We start from the raw sequence: 12,070 nt of genomic DNA, 5'->3' as shown, positions 1-12,070 counted from the left end.
TTTACAATATGTGTAACTTTTCTCAACTTGTTTTATATCAATAGTTTTCCTATAGAAACCATTTTGTTCATTATATAATGTATATTATTATATTATTCAACATGACATGTTGAAGAAAGCAGATATGCAAGAGCCTATGGAAGAGATAATCCCATCTCAGGCACCAATTTCATGGACATTTTCTTCTTTGAAATTATTGGTTATAACCAAAAAATACCTCTTAGCTAGCCTTCTCTTTCCTTTGTCCTGAATTCACTAAGACAACTCTTATTTTAAAAAAAAAAAAAGGATGGGGATTACCTTGTCCTTCCAAGTCAGTGATGTATTTCTCAACTAGGCATCTCTGGGGGAGCCCTGGTATTAGGTGAAACACAGGCTGCCCTCCCTGGAAGGCAGGTACACTTGAATCCTGCAGTCTCCCTGAGGCTATGGCTTTGCTGGTGCATTTGAACTCTGGAGTGCTCTGATTTCACTGGTCTCCATGATTCTGGAAATCTTCACTATACGCCCTGGACCTGGATATCTTCAATTACCAATTTAATGCATCATATACTCTTTCTCTGCCTTTGGCCTTCCATTCCAATTTAAAAACTTGATACCAGCAGAGCAGTCATGGTGCACACCTTTAGTCCCAGCACTTGAGGCAGAGGCAGGCGGATCTCTGTGAGTTCGAGCCCAGCCCGGTCTACAGAGTGAGTTCCAGGGCAGCTAGGGCTACACAGGGAAACCCTGTTGCCTATAGAGGGAAAACACAATGAAAACGCAAAGATTACAAAGACAGCAAATAGCATACATTTAAGGAAACCAGAGACCCAAAACACCTACTGAGAGACATAGTTTTAGGCACCCTGTTAATTAACTAATGGAATTCAATCAGTTTCTGTAGGAGAGCTGAGTGTTTAGCGTTTCATCTTCAGAGAACCCAGAGCCACCAAGCTTAAAGAGTCGCCTTTTGTAGAATCAGGAAGCAGCTGGATTTAATCCAAAGCTTATACTGAGTCACCAGGGCTCCACTTTCTTCCAAATGAAGCCAGCCCAATTATTTTTATTTTGAGTCTTTAAAGTGAGGTATGAATGTGAGAGAGACAAGACTTTTCCTTTGTGTTCTACCTCATCATGAAATGCACATTCAGTGCTGTAGATTTCTTCCTACAATAAAGGCTAAAAGTTTAATCAGAGATTAATCATCGGATGCTACAGTGTCGCAATCGGTTCGCTCATGGTACTTATACAACAGAGATTAATCATCAATTTATACCCCCAACTCTAGGATCATCAAAGTCTAGTCACCTGCTTTATAGATTTTTTTTCCTAATTTAATCTCTATTAAAGTGTTCCCTTTTATATCTTTGTCATAGTTACTTTTATGAGCCAACTAAACTGAGGTAAGGGATGCCCATGTCACTGGTAAAATATCACTCCTGGGCATATCTGTGAGGGTATTTTCAGAAAAGACTAGCCTTTGGCACAGTAGACTGAGCAAAACACGTACCCTCAGCAGGGCAGGCCAGCATCATCCCATCTGCTGAAGGCCTCGATAGAATAAGAAGGTACCAGGGATGGTAAGTTCACTCTCTTCTTGGGCTGGCCCCCATCTTGTCCCTGAGGTATCAGTGCTCCAGGTTCTCAGGCTCAAGCGTGGCCAGGCACCTTCACCACTGCTCTTCTCTCTTCCCATGCCCAGGCCTTTCAAATCAGACTGAGACGCACCCCATTGGCTTTCTGGTTGTCAGGCCTTTGGAACTGATATGAATGATCCCACAGCTCTCTTGGTTCTCCAGCTTGCAGATGGCGGATGACGGGTCTTCTTGCCTCAATCATCATGTGAACTAAGGCTTATAATAAATCCCTTCATATCTACGTCCTTGAGGCCCATGAATATACCTGTATCTATATTATTCACATTGGTTCTGTCTCATTGAAGAACCCTGACCAGTGCTCTTGGTTTTAGATCCTATAATGAACATGTCTAACTTTTATCTTCCTGTTCTTATCATTCTGTTCCTCACACTATCACATGCATCAGGAAAGCCGACAATTACAAAGACCCATCTATATCACAGAGATGCTGGACCCTCTGTGCAAATCAAAGGTGGCAAAGGGACCATCCCTCTCTGGTACAAAGGCTTAGGATGCTAAGTTGAAAGCATGGTAGAGGAGAGGACACTGTGAAAAAGACCTGGCTAGACACACCTTGAAAAGAATGAGGCTAGACGAGAAAAAGGCTAAACAGCATCTGGGTCTCTGTGTCTGGTGGCCCTGTAGACCCAGTTACAATCTCTGTTCTTCCTTCCTTTTGCCTACACAAGCTCAGGTTGCATTTCTGCCACTTGCATGAAAAATCATAATTAATACACACCATTTCGTCATCTCCCATTGAGCCAGTCCATTTTTCACTTAATGAAGAAAGAACTTTGGACTTACAGCCTCTCCTCCCCACAAAATATGCTAGGGCAATGCTGGCACAGAACTTCTGGGAGGAGTCAACTGATGTCTGATTTGTCTTCAGGCCAACTCTAGGAGACAGCACCCATACCCAACATTGCTTGAGTAACCAAGAACCAGAGACTAGATAACCGGGAGATCTAGGGTAAAACCAAACACAACTGGTCTGAACGTGTGTGTGTGTGTGTGTGTGTGTGTGTGTGTGTGTGTGTGTGTGTGTCTTACAAATTGTCCTACTATACTCCTATATCAGTGTCTTATCCAGTCATCACCAGAGAAGCTTCCTCCTGCAGCAGATGGGAACAGGTGCAGAAACCCACAGTCAGACAGGCATTAATATGGAGAGAGAGTCTAAATTGGAGATCCCCATCAAATCCCTCCCCTCAGAGCACAGGGAACCCCGTAGAAGAGGGGAGAGAAGATTGTAAGAGTCAGAGAGGATGGAGGACACCAGGAGAACAAGGCCCTCTGAATCAACTAAGCAAGGAGCATATGAGCTCACAGAGACTGAGGCAGCAAGCACAGGGCCTGCATGGGTCCGTACCAGGTCCCCTGCATATACAGTATAACTATTAGCTTTGTGTTTTTAGGGGAGTCCTGACTGTGAGAATGAGTGGGTCTCTGACTCGTTTGCCTGCTCTTGGGACTCTTTTCCTCCTCTTGGATTGCCATGTCCAACTTCAATATGAAAGTTTTTGCTTCATCTTATTTTATTTTATTTGGTCATGTTTGGTTGTTACCTCTTATGGATCCAGAGGGGTAGGAAGGGTGAGGAGGAACTGGAAGGAGTAGAGGAAGGGGAAACTAATCAGGATGTATTGTATGAGAAAAGAATCTATTTTCAATACAAATAAAAGTAATAAATAAAGTTTAGGTGGAAGACACTCTGAACCACTGTCCAGTTGAAACTAAGCGTACATGTCTACAATTTCAGAGACTTAGGTCCTGGTACCCCATCCAGAAGTCAACATATCACCCAGTCTCCAGCATTAGGGACCTGCAGTCCAAGCTCCATATGGTAACATGCTTTGCTTTTCTAGCTCTTGAATCCCAATGAGGTCACCATGGTGACTTCACTTTGACGTTCAGAAGAAAGGAAGTATAATATGAGTGAGTCAATGGCAGAGGCGAGACTCCCTCCTCCTCTAAAGTTAAGTTTCCAGGCAGAGAAAAGGCTAAGAGGGGGGAGAATTCCAAAGCCAGCTCACTGTAGAAACCACTAAGCAGTGTGTTACTTCTCTGGAAGATCTGCCTGGAGGCCCTGGAGGTGACTCCACTAACAACTCGGGCCCTCCCAGAAGAGCTCATATTTTCTTGCTGCAATAACAGCCACTCCTTGCTCTGGTTTGGGTCCAACACACAATCTTGGCTGTCTTTAATACCAGCCTTCTACGGTGAGCTCATGCCCCTCCCTCTCCCTCCCTCTCCCTCTGACTCACGGTGCTCAAAGCTTTAAGGCATAAAAACTTGTTGGATCAGCTAGACTGGAATTACCAACTACCAATGGGCCAGCCTTCTCTGAAAGGGAATCTGACTTTCATTGTTTGTTCCAAGGCTCTGAAGTTACTTAACTCGATCATGAAAAGCCCCAGCCCTGGTCCCGACTCATTTTTCCACCACCAAAAAACAAAAGAGGTCTGTCTTTAAAAGGTAAAGAAAACATGCCCTTCATAAGTTTACTCTGGCATTTCATCATTTCAAGAAAGACATCATCTGTGTACATTTAAAACCGAGGGGCAAAGTGATGGCTTCTTCCCAGGGACTGTTTTTTTAATATAGATTTTTTTTCTCCCTTGGCTATGATTCAAATGGTTTTAAGAGATTCCAAATGCAAAAGGTCAGAGCTATCAACAGAGAGACATTGAGCTGGGGTGGAATTCCATGAGAGTCCTTTCCAAATGTATAACCTTTTTTGTTGTTGTTTGGGGATATTTTGTTTTATATTCTATTGTTTTGTTTGAGATAAGGTTTTGCTAGATAGCTCAGGTTGGCCTAGTGTTTACTATGTAGCCTAAGCTATCCTCAAGTAATGATAACATTCTTGCTTCAATCTTTCCATTTCTGCGACTATAAGCATGTACTGCTCACTACAGGACCTGTATATTTTAAATTCATCAACAAATGCTTGTGGAGTTAATCATAAAGTACTTTGCCAGTAAAGAACCAAAAATATACACTAAAAAAAAAATTAAGTAAACATCCAGAAGGAAAATGTCCACACCAGAAAACCATTTGCCTCGCGACCCACAGCTTTCCAAGTTTTTCTTATGTACCTGTATTTTTTTTTATCTTTTTTCAAAAACATATTTTATCTTAGGTATCAGGACAAATAAGCACATGCTGCTGGAGGTTTGTATTTAAAACCAAGTTGGCATTTTGTTATCTAAGTCTCCCAGTCCACAGGTTAATAAATCAAGCAATTCTTAACCAAGACTCAGGTCAAGCTTATTTTGTTCCTGGCTCAGAACACATACTTTTGAGGCCTTGACAGTTAACAGGACATTTTTCGTGTTACTTTGTGTTTATGATTTTTTTTCCCAAGACATGAAAATGTGATAACTATTCGTGATTTGTTCAAGGAAGTGTAGAAAAAGAACTAGGGTGGAGTAGGGATGGGAGGCAAGAGAATCATGAGTTCCCGGCCAGTCTGACCTATAGAGAAAAAATAATCTCAGGAAAACCTGGGCTACACAGGAAGACCCTGTCAGAAAAGAAAAAAGAAAGAAGGGAAGAAAAAGGGAGAGAAAAGAGGAGGAGGAGGAGGAGGAGGAGGAGGAGGAGGAGGAGGAGGAGGAGGAGGAAAGAATTTACTCAGGGATAAAATACTGGCTCTTGCACCTAACTATCTTTTCTAGACCTCACTGGCCTGAGCATTGTGGATGGTTTTAAGTGGTCTTTTCTAGAGAGACATTATCCAGGAAGACATTGGCTTTCAGTTACATTCAATGAACACTCAAGTTTTGTGGCCTTGAACCTTTCAGACAATTAGTTCCCCATAAACAATCCCAGCACTTGGTCACCAAAATAAAATAATAAACAAGGAAAAAAATCAAATGGTAAGCTCTTAGAAAAATCATACTCACCAAATAAAATGGAAAATGTTCTGGCAACTTTCAGTCAAAAAGAGACCCAGAAGAACTCATGAATCTGCAGGCACTCCTCAATCTTCTACACTGCCAGCAGGCTGGAAGATGGGCCTTGTATTCTTCAATGACAGCAGAGGGTTGGGGTCTACAGTCATATTTAGGTCTCATTTTTTTATTTTCTACCATAACCCTTCCTCAGACAGTTCGTTTATGACTATTTTGCTTAGAAAGAAAACTCCAAGTTGACAATCAGATGTTAATGTACTAACATAAGACGACACAGCTAGACAGGAAAAGGGGTCAACAGTTAGGCCCAAATCTTTCTGAGCCCGGAACCCACACGGTGTTTTCCTGCTTTATCTTTCAGAGGTGATGTGGGATAGATACACATGGAAGACCTTGGGGAACCGTGACTGTCAAAATGCAGAATGTAAGTGACTGTGCAGTGCTCAGCTCCAAATGGGGCACCTATAACACACCTACAGCTAAGGCTCAGGGAAACTCATGGAAAAGAAGAACAGAAGAATGCGAGGGGACCACAAGTATTTCTGGAGACTAGTGTCATCCAGACATGACCAGGGCATTGAACCCATGAACTCTTAACAGACTGTCCCATCCTAAATGGTCAGCCCTAAATGCATGTACGTAGGGGGAACAGAAACACTAATTTGAATCAGTAGAATAGAGGTCATGAATTTGGGAGGGGGATGTGGAGAGGACATGAGACCAGTTGAAGAGAGAGAAGGAAGGGTGAAAATGATGTATGTACAGTGTATTCATGTGTGAAATTCTTAAAAAGTAATAATTAAGAGAAATTGTTAAGTTCTCTGGTTTGTATTTGTTCTTATTGTTTGGTGGTTGTTGGTTTGTTTGTTTTTCTCTCTCTCCTCTTACTTTTTTTTTTCGAGACAGGGTTTCTCTGTGTAGCTTTGTGCCTTTCCTGGGACTCACTTGGTAGCCCAGGCTGGCCTCGAACTCACAGAGATCCGCCTGCCTCTGCCTCCCGAGTGCTGGGATTAAAGGCGTGCGCCACCACCGCCCGGCCTCTCCTCTTACTTTTAAGACAAAGTCTTACTTTGTAGCCCAAGCTGACCACAGACTTGCTGTCTAGCCCAGGCTGACCTAGAAATCTCCATACTTTCCAACCACCTTTTGAATGCTGGGATTGTAGGTGTCCAGCATGAGGCCCGGCAGGCCCTGCTTGATGATTTGGGGGGATGGGGGTGGGGAGGCTGTGGCTCTTTATCAGATGAGAGTTTCTACAGCTAATGCAGTATTTTACTCAAGGTCACAGAACGCGTCTTCAAGGACCCCTGGAAAACCATTTTCCCACTCATCTTGGGCCATTCAGCTCTCGGTTCTCTGTTTCAGTCTCAAGCAGCAAAGCTCCACCGGTTCCTCTCTGCCTCCGGCGTGGACTTTTGTATTCAGAGAGCAGCCGGAGCAGCTCCAGTTACAGTAATTCACACGAGCTCACATGTTTCAAATGAAGCCTGGCTGTGAAGGAAGTCAAGAGAAGTGGGAAACTGCCTGTGATTGCTCCCAGCTCAGCTCGGCTCGGCTCGCTCCACTCCACACACAGCTGGCCCGAGCATAAAGCACTGTCCTAAATTTAGTATAAAATTCATTTGAAAGTCTCTTTCATGTCTTATCACCATCTAGTTGGGTAGCTATGTAGGCTTTTAATTTCCTGTTCTAAAATTTTACACCATCCAAAAAATTAAATCAAAATGTTTCTTCACAATCTCCTCTCTCTCTCTCTCTCTCTCTCTCTCTCTCTCTCTCTCTCTCTCTCTCTCTCTCTCTCTCTCTCAATTTGATGGAGCTAGCAGCTTGCATCCATTCACCAATGTGGTGAAAACAAGAAGGGAAATGAATCTAACCACTATTTATATTTAGCACCTCAACGGGAGCTGTGTTTTCTAAGTTGACTGAAAGGGCTGCTCTCTTGGCGAGCACTGCCAGCTGCTCTCAGATTTCCCCATGAGAAGGTTTTTTGGTTTTTGGATTTTTTTTTTTGTTTGTTTGTTTTAATGTGATTGTCTGTCCTTTGAAGAGACAGAGGGATCCTTCTACCCAGGAGAGTGTTAACCTAAATATTTACATGTGGCGATAATACACAGGAATACTACACAGCACTGACAAAGAGCAGACTCTGGCGTACGTCATAACGTTGGAGAATCTCACCGATGTTGTGCGGAACACAGAGATCAGCTCACTCATAGAACTCAAAGCCAATTTTCATGATGTGAGGGTGGGATGGAGGTGACGACAGGAAGGGGTCAAGGGAAGATTATGCATGTATAACTTATGTGTGCACACACAGGCACATACATGCTCACACACGCACACAGCTTTTGGGCTAGGTAATTAAGATAGTATTCTTTAATGTCTTATTCAATGTCTTTTTATACTTCAGTAAAAACATTTTTATTTCAACTGGAAAGAAGGGCAAAATGATTCCTATTGTTACTAACAACTCCATTTTCTATAGTACTTTTTATGCTTTGTTTTATTTTTCTAGACAGGGTCTCTCTGTGTAGCTCTGGCTGTCCTGGAACTCACTCTGTAGACCAGGCTGGACTCAAACTCACAGAGATCTGCCTGCCTCTCCCTTCTCAGTGCTGGGACCAACTATTCCTGGGTCTATAATACTTTTTTTAAATGGAACCTGAAACCTAGAGTTCCTTACTTGTTATGAAATCCAAACAGCTCTGCAGCCAAAGCTGCCCACCTGAAATGACATTAAGAAGAACTTTACCCAACATTCTACCATGTGGAAATAGCAGATGTCTGACTGCTAATCTTTTGGTTATAGAATGTTGTTATACCTCATAATGGTGCCACCAAATATATGGCACACATATTCTGTTACGGTGCCACCAAATATACATGGACTTCATTACCTTTGTAAAACCTAAAAACAGTCTAAATTTCAAAATGCACCTTGCCCTAATAGTTTCGGGTAAATATATTAATTTTCATTTATTTAAAGGTGCATTGAAAAGGTCCAAGCCAGCACAATAAACTATGGTTTCACTGACATTATTGCTTAAGACGAGGCTACATTTAAGTAAACGATGAGTTAATTTTTTTTTTTTAATTAAGAAGATACTAATAAAGTGATTCACAGCCCATACTGGGAATACAGTACAAGAACAAGTAAAGCTTACGAAACCTCTTCCACATGTTGTAAATCATGTCCGAATGCCTGCAAAAAGCCTGCCAGCTCCAGGAGACCAGGGGAGACCACCATGCCTCCCTTTGGATCTGCCCAGCACCCAGCATAACTTTGCCAAGTTGCACTCAACGAGGTTTCTCTGGGTTGAAAGGAATATGGAGGAACCCCATCCCTTAACTTCAGTCATGCCCTTTACTGCAGAGGAAAATGAAAGTCTTCGAAAATAAAGTTAGAAGATCTGTGAGAAAATCACAAGTAGGTGTTTTTCAGTTGATGATGGGGTGGGGGGGCATAGAATCGTGCCTTGGGTTTATCTTTTAACATCAGGGCCCGTCTTTATTCAAAAATAGATCATTAATCCCTGCTGTGCATTCTGTCCATGTAAAGAAGGAACCTTACAAATACGTCACAGGCTCAGAAACTCGCCACAGGTACTGCGGGCTTACTCTGGGGAATGATTTTCCGTGTGTGTGTGTGTGTGTGTGTGTGTGTGTGTGTGTGTGTGTGTGTATACCATAACTTTTGAACTGCCGATTTTGTATTTCTCTTTTTTTCCTTATATTTTCCTCAGGGAAAAAGAGTTCGCTGTGTCTGTGTTCCATCCGAATACATCCCGGAAGCACTGAAAGTGTCTGCCTCATGCACCAGGGTCGAGTGATCATAAATGAAGAGTCTGCAGATGAGGTACTCAGACCCCAAGCATCCCTTTGAAAGACCCTGCAGCATCTCCCCTCGGCAGCTGCAGCCTTTTATGAATGGCTCAGGAGGCTTTCACACCTCCTTTTAAACCCAATGCATTTGAAGTAATAAAACAGGGAACGGTTTATAGGCAGGAAATATTAAAATATTTAATTGCTTCTTTTCTCGGCATGAGGTGGACAGCCTCAAGCTTTCTATAACACATGAAAAGGGGACACCTGCCCATGCTTGAACAGACATGAAGCAGGGACTTGCCAAATTAAATACATCTGTGACTAAACCCCTGCTTTTAAACCCACATCAAGCCCATTTTTTTTTATTAGTTCTAACCATTTCCCTCCAATTACTTTTCATTTTCTCCTTCCTTCTCCTCATCTAGGGAAAAAAAAAAAAAAACCCTAAACAAAAGTAAATTGATACCATCACGCTGAAAACAATTCTCTAAGCTTCCCCAAAGAGAGATGGGACACAACTTGAATCTGAAAACCATTCCCACTGTCTGTTCCTATGGGTAATAAGCCCATCAAAGCCTTCTCGGAGAAAGGCTAAATGCTGTAAATACTGATGGAATCACTGAGTCTTTAGACTGCTCGACACTCCAGAGTAAGACACTCTTTGATTAACTCCCAGCTGTCAGTTGCAAGCAGAGTGAACTTAGTCGTATTAACTTGGCTTTTCTGGGCTTCAGTTTTCTTCTCTAACCCTGAAGATAATGTATGGTTTCTCTCATGTGAGTTAATTACGGGCACACACACACACACACACACACACACACACACACACAAAAAGACACCATTGCCAACTGTTTGGGGGTGGTCTTTGTTCCTTTGTGAGGCCCCAGGGCCAGCTCTCCTTTTTATTATGATGCAAGATAAAAGTAGTAGTTCCTAAAGCAAAAGAAGGTATGGTGAGCATCCTTCCATGAACAAAGTGTTATCTTGACTAAATGTACATTGGTCAGTACAAGTGAGTGTATGCATGGGGAGACTGGTCATCAATGTTCAATGTCCTCTTTAGTCATCCTTCTCCATGTTATATTTTGAGAAGGAGTCTTTCACTAAACCCAGAGCTTTCCAGTTGATGAGAGTGACTGGCCAGCGAGAGCTCCTGGGGATCCTCCTTGCCCACCTCCCCAGCACTGGGATGACGGCCATGTGCTGTTCCACTCGGCTTTCTACATGCGTCCTGGAGATGGAGCACAGGTCCTCCAGACCACGTGGCCAGCCGTGTTCTGGCAGAGCTATCTCCCCAGCAGATAATCTGGGGAGATAGCTCTTGCATTGTGCTTTTTTTTTTTCCTGAAGAATACACTTCCACAAAATTTACCTCTTGAAAAAACACACCACCATTAGCTTACAGCTCTGCAGTCAGGGATCTGTCGTGCCACAGACACATGAGTGGGTTCTCTCCCTTGGCGTCTCACAAAGCAAAAACTGAGACGTCACTGGGCTGAGTTCTGGGCTAAGACTTGGAGCACCATCTGCTCCTGGAGTCCCGTGGTTGTCACTGGAGTTCATTTCCTCGTGGGGAGTCTGGAAGTTTCTGTTTCTCGCTTCCTGTCACCATCAAAGTGTCTCTCGGCTCTTCTAGTACACACTGGGTCCCATTCCACCTGCTTCCCTTCATGTCCAACATCAAGCATGGAGCGTCGCCTTCACAGTGTTTCCCTGACGCTTTCATTTTCTCTCACTTCTCAGATCAGTCAGAAGAAGGCCTGCTTTTAGAGTGACCGTGGGAGCAGGTTAGGTCAACCTCAGCCCTGATCATCTCCTTAGTAAACTGATGAATGGCCCTCATTCGCCTGCAAACATCTTCTGCTACATGACTTGTGACCACAGGGTAACTCCAGAGAGCTGAGGTCACTCGGGCCACTTCAGGGTTCTGGCCAAAAGAAAAAGGGAGGTTTGGGATGAGAAAACACAACCCAGCTTCAAGCCAGAGCCAGGAGAGAATGAAGCCACGGGGAACTTCTCTTTCTAGCCTCCATTGTTGCTGCCCTCAAATCCCATCCTTGGAGAGCTGTTGGCATTAATCACCACAAGCAGATCTAGTTAGCTCCCCCACAGCCTAAAACTTTTCTCACAGATAAAAAGCTGCACCGCTGATTTCACCTTTGCTCTCTCAACATGGACACTGTGTTCTCACTTCCTTGTCGTCTGGGGAACTTGTTCCTAGTCATCCTTGAATTTTTTTCCAGTGTCACCCCATTTTTCTCACTCGTCCATCCAACAAACAACCACTGAATATCCACTTTAGGCTGGAAGCCAGGTAAAACAGACTCACAAGCCCCCGTCTTCAGCGAATAGACACGAGAGTAAGGATACAGGCAAGTAAATAATTGATGGTGGTCCAGTGGAGGGATGCCTGGAGCGGAGCTAGAGCATCTGCATGAAGCACTCGGCTGAAGTCAAAGTGCTCTGGGGAAAACTGGTACCCAAGTTGCTATGGTCGACAGGTAGATGATGGATCTTTCACAGTTCATGAGCTAAACACTTGGTCCTCACTGCGGCTGGTAGACTTCAAAAGGTAGAGTCGGAGGAGACAAAGGCATTGGAGGTGTCACCTCCAAAAGACGTGAACGAGGTTCTCACAAGACTCTGGCTAACCGCCGTGAGAGCAGATGGTTATAATGTGAAGTCACCCCCTGCGCTGTATCCTT

The sequence above is a fragment of the Peromyscus maniculatus genome, chromosome 18, assembly GCF_049852395.1.
Source record: "Peromyscus maniculatus bairdii isolate BWxNUB_F1_BW_parent chromosome 18, HU_Pman_BW_mat_3.1, whole genome shotgun sequence".
In the NCBI taxonomy this organism is placed as follows: Eukaryota; Metazoa; Chordata; class Mammalia; order Rodentia; family Cricetidae; genus Peromyscus; species Peromyscus maniculatus.
Note: the sequence above shows the minus strand (reverse complement) of the source record.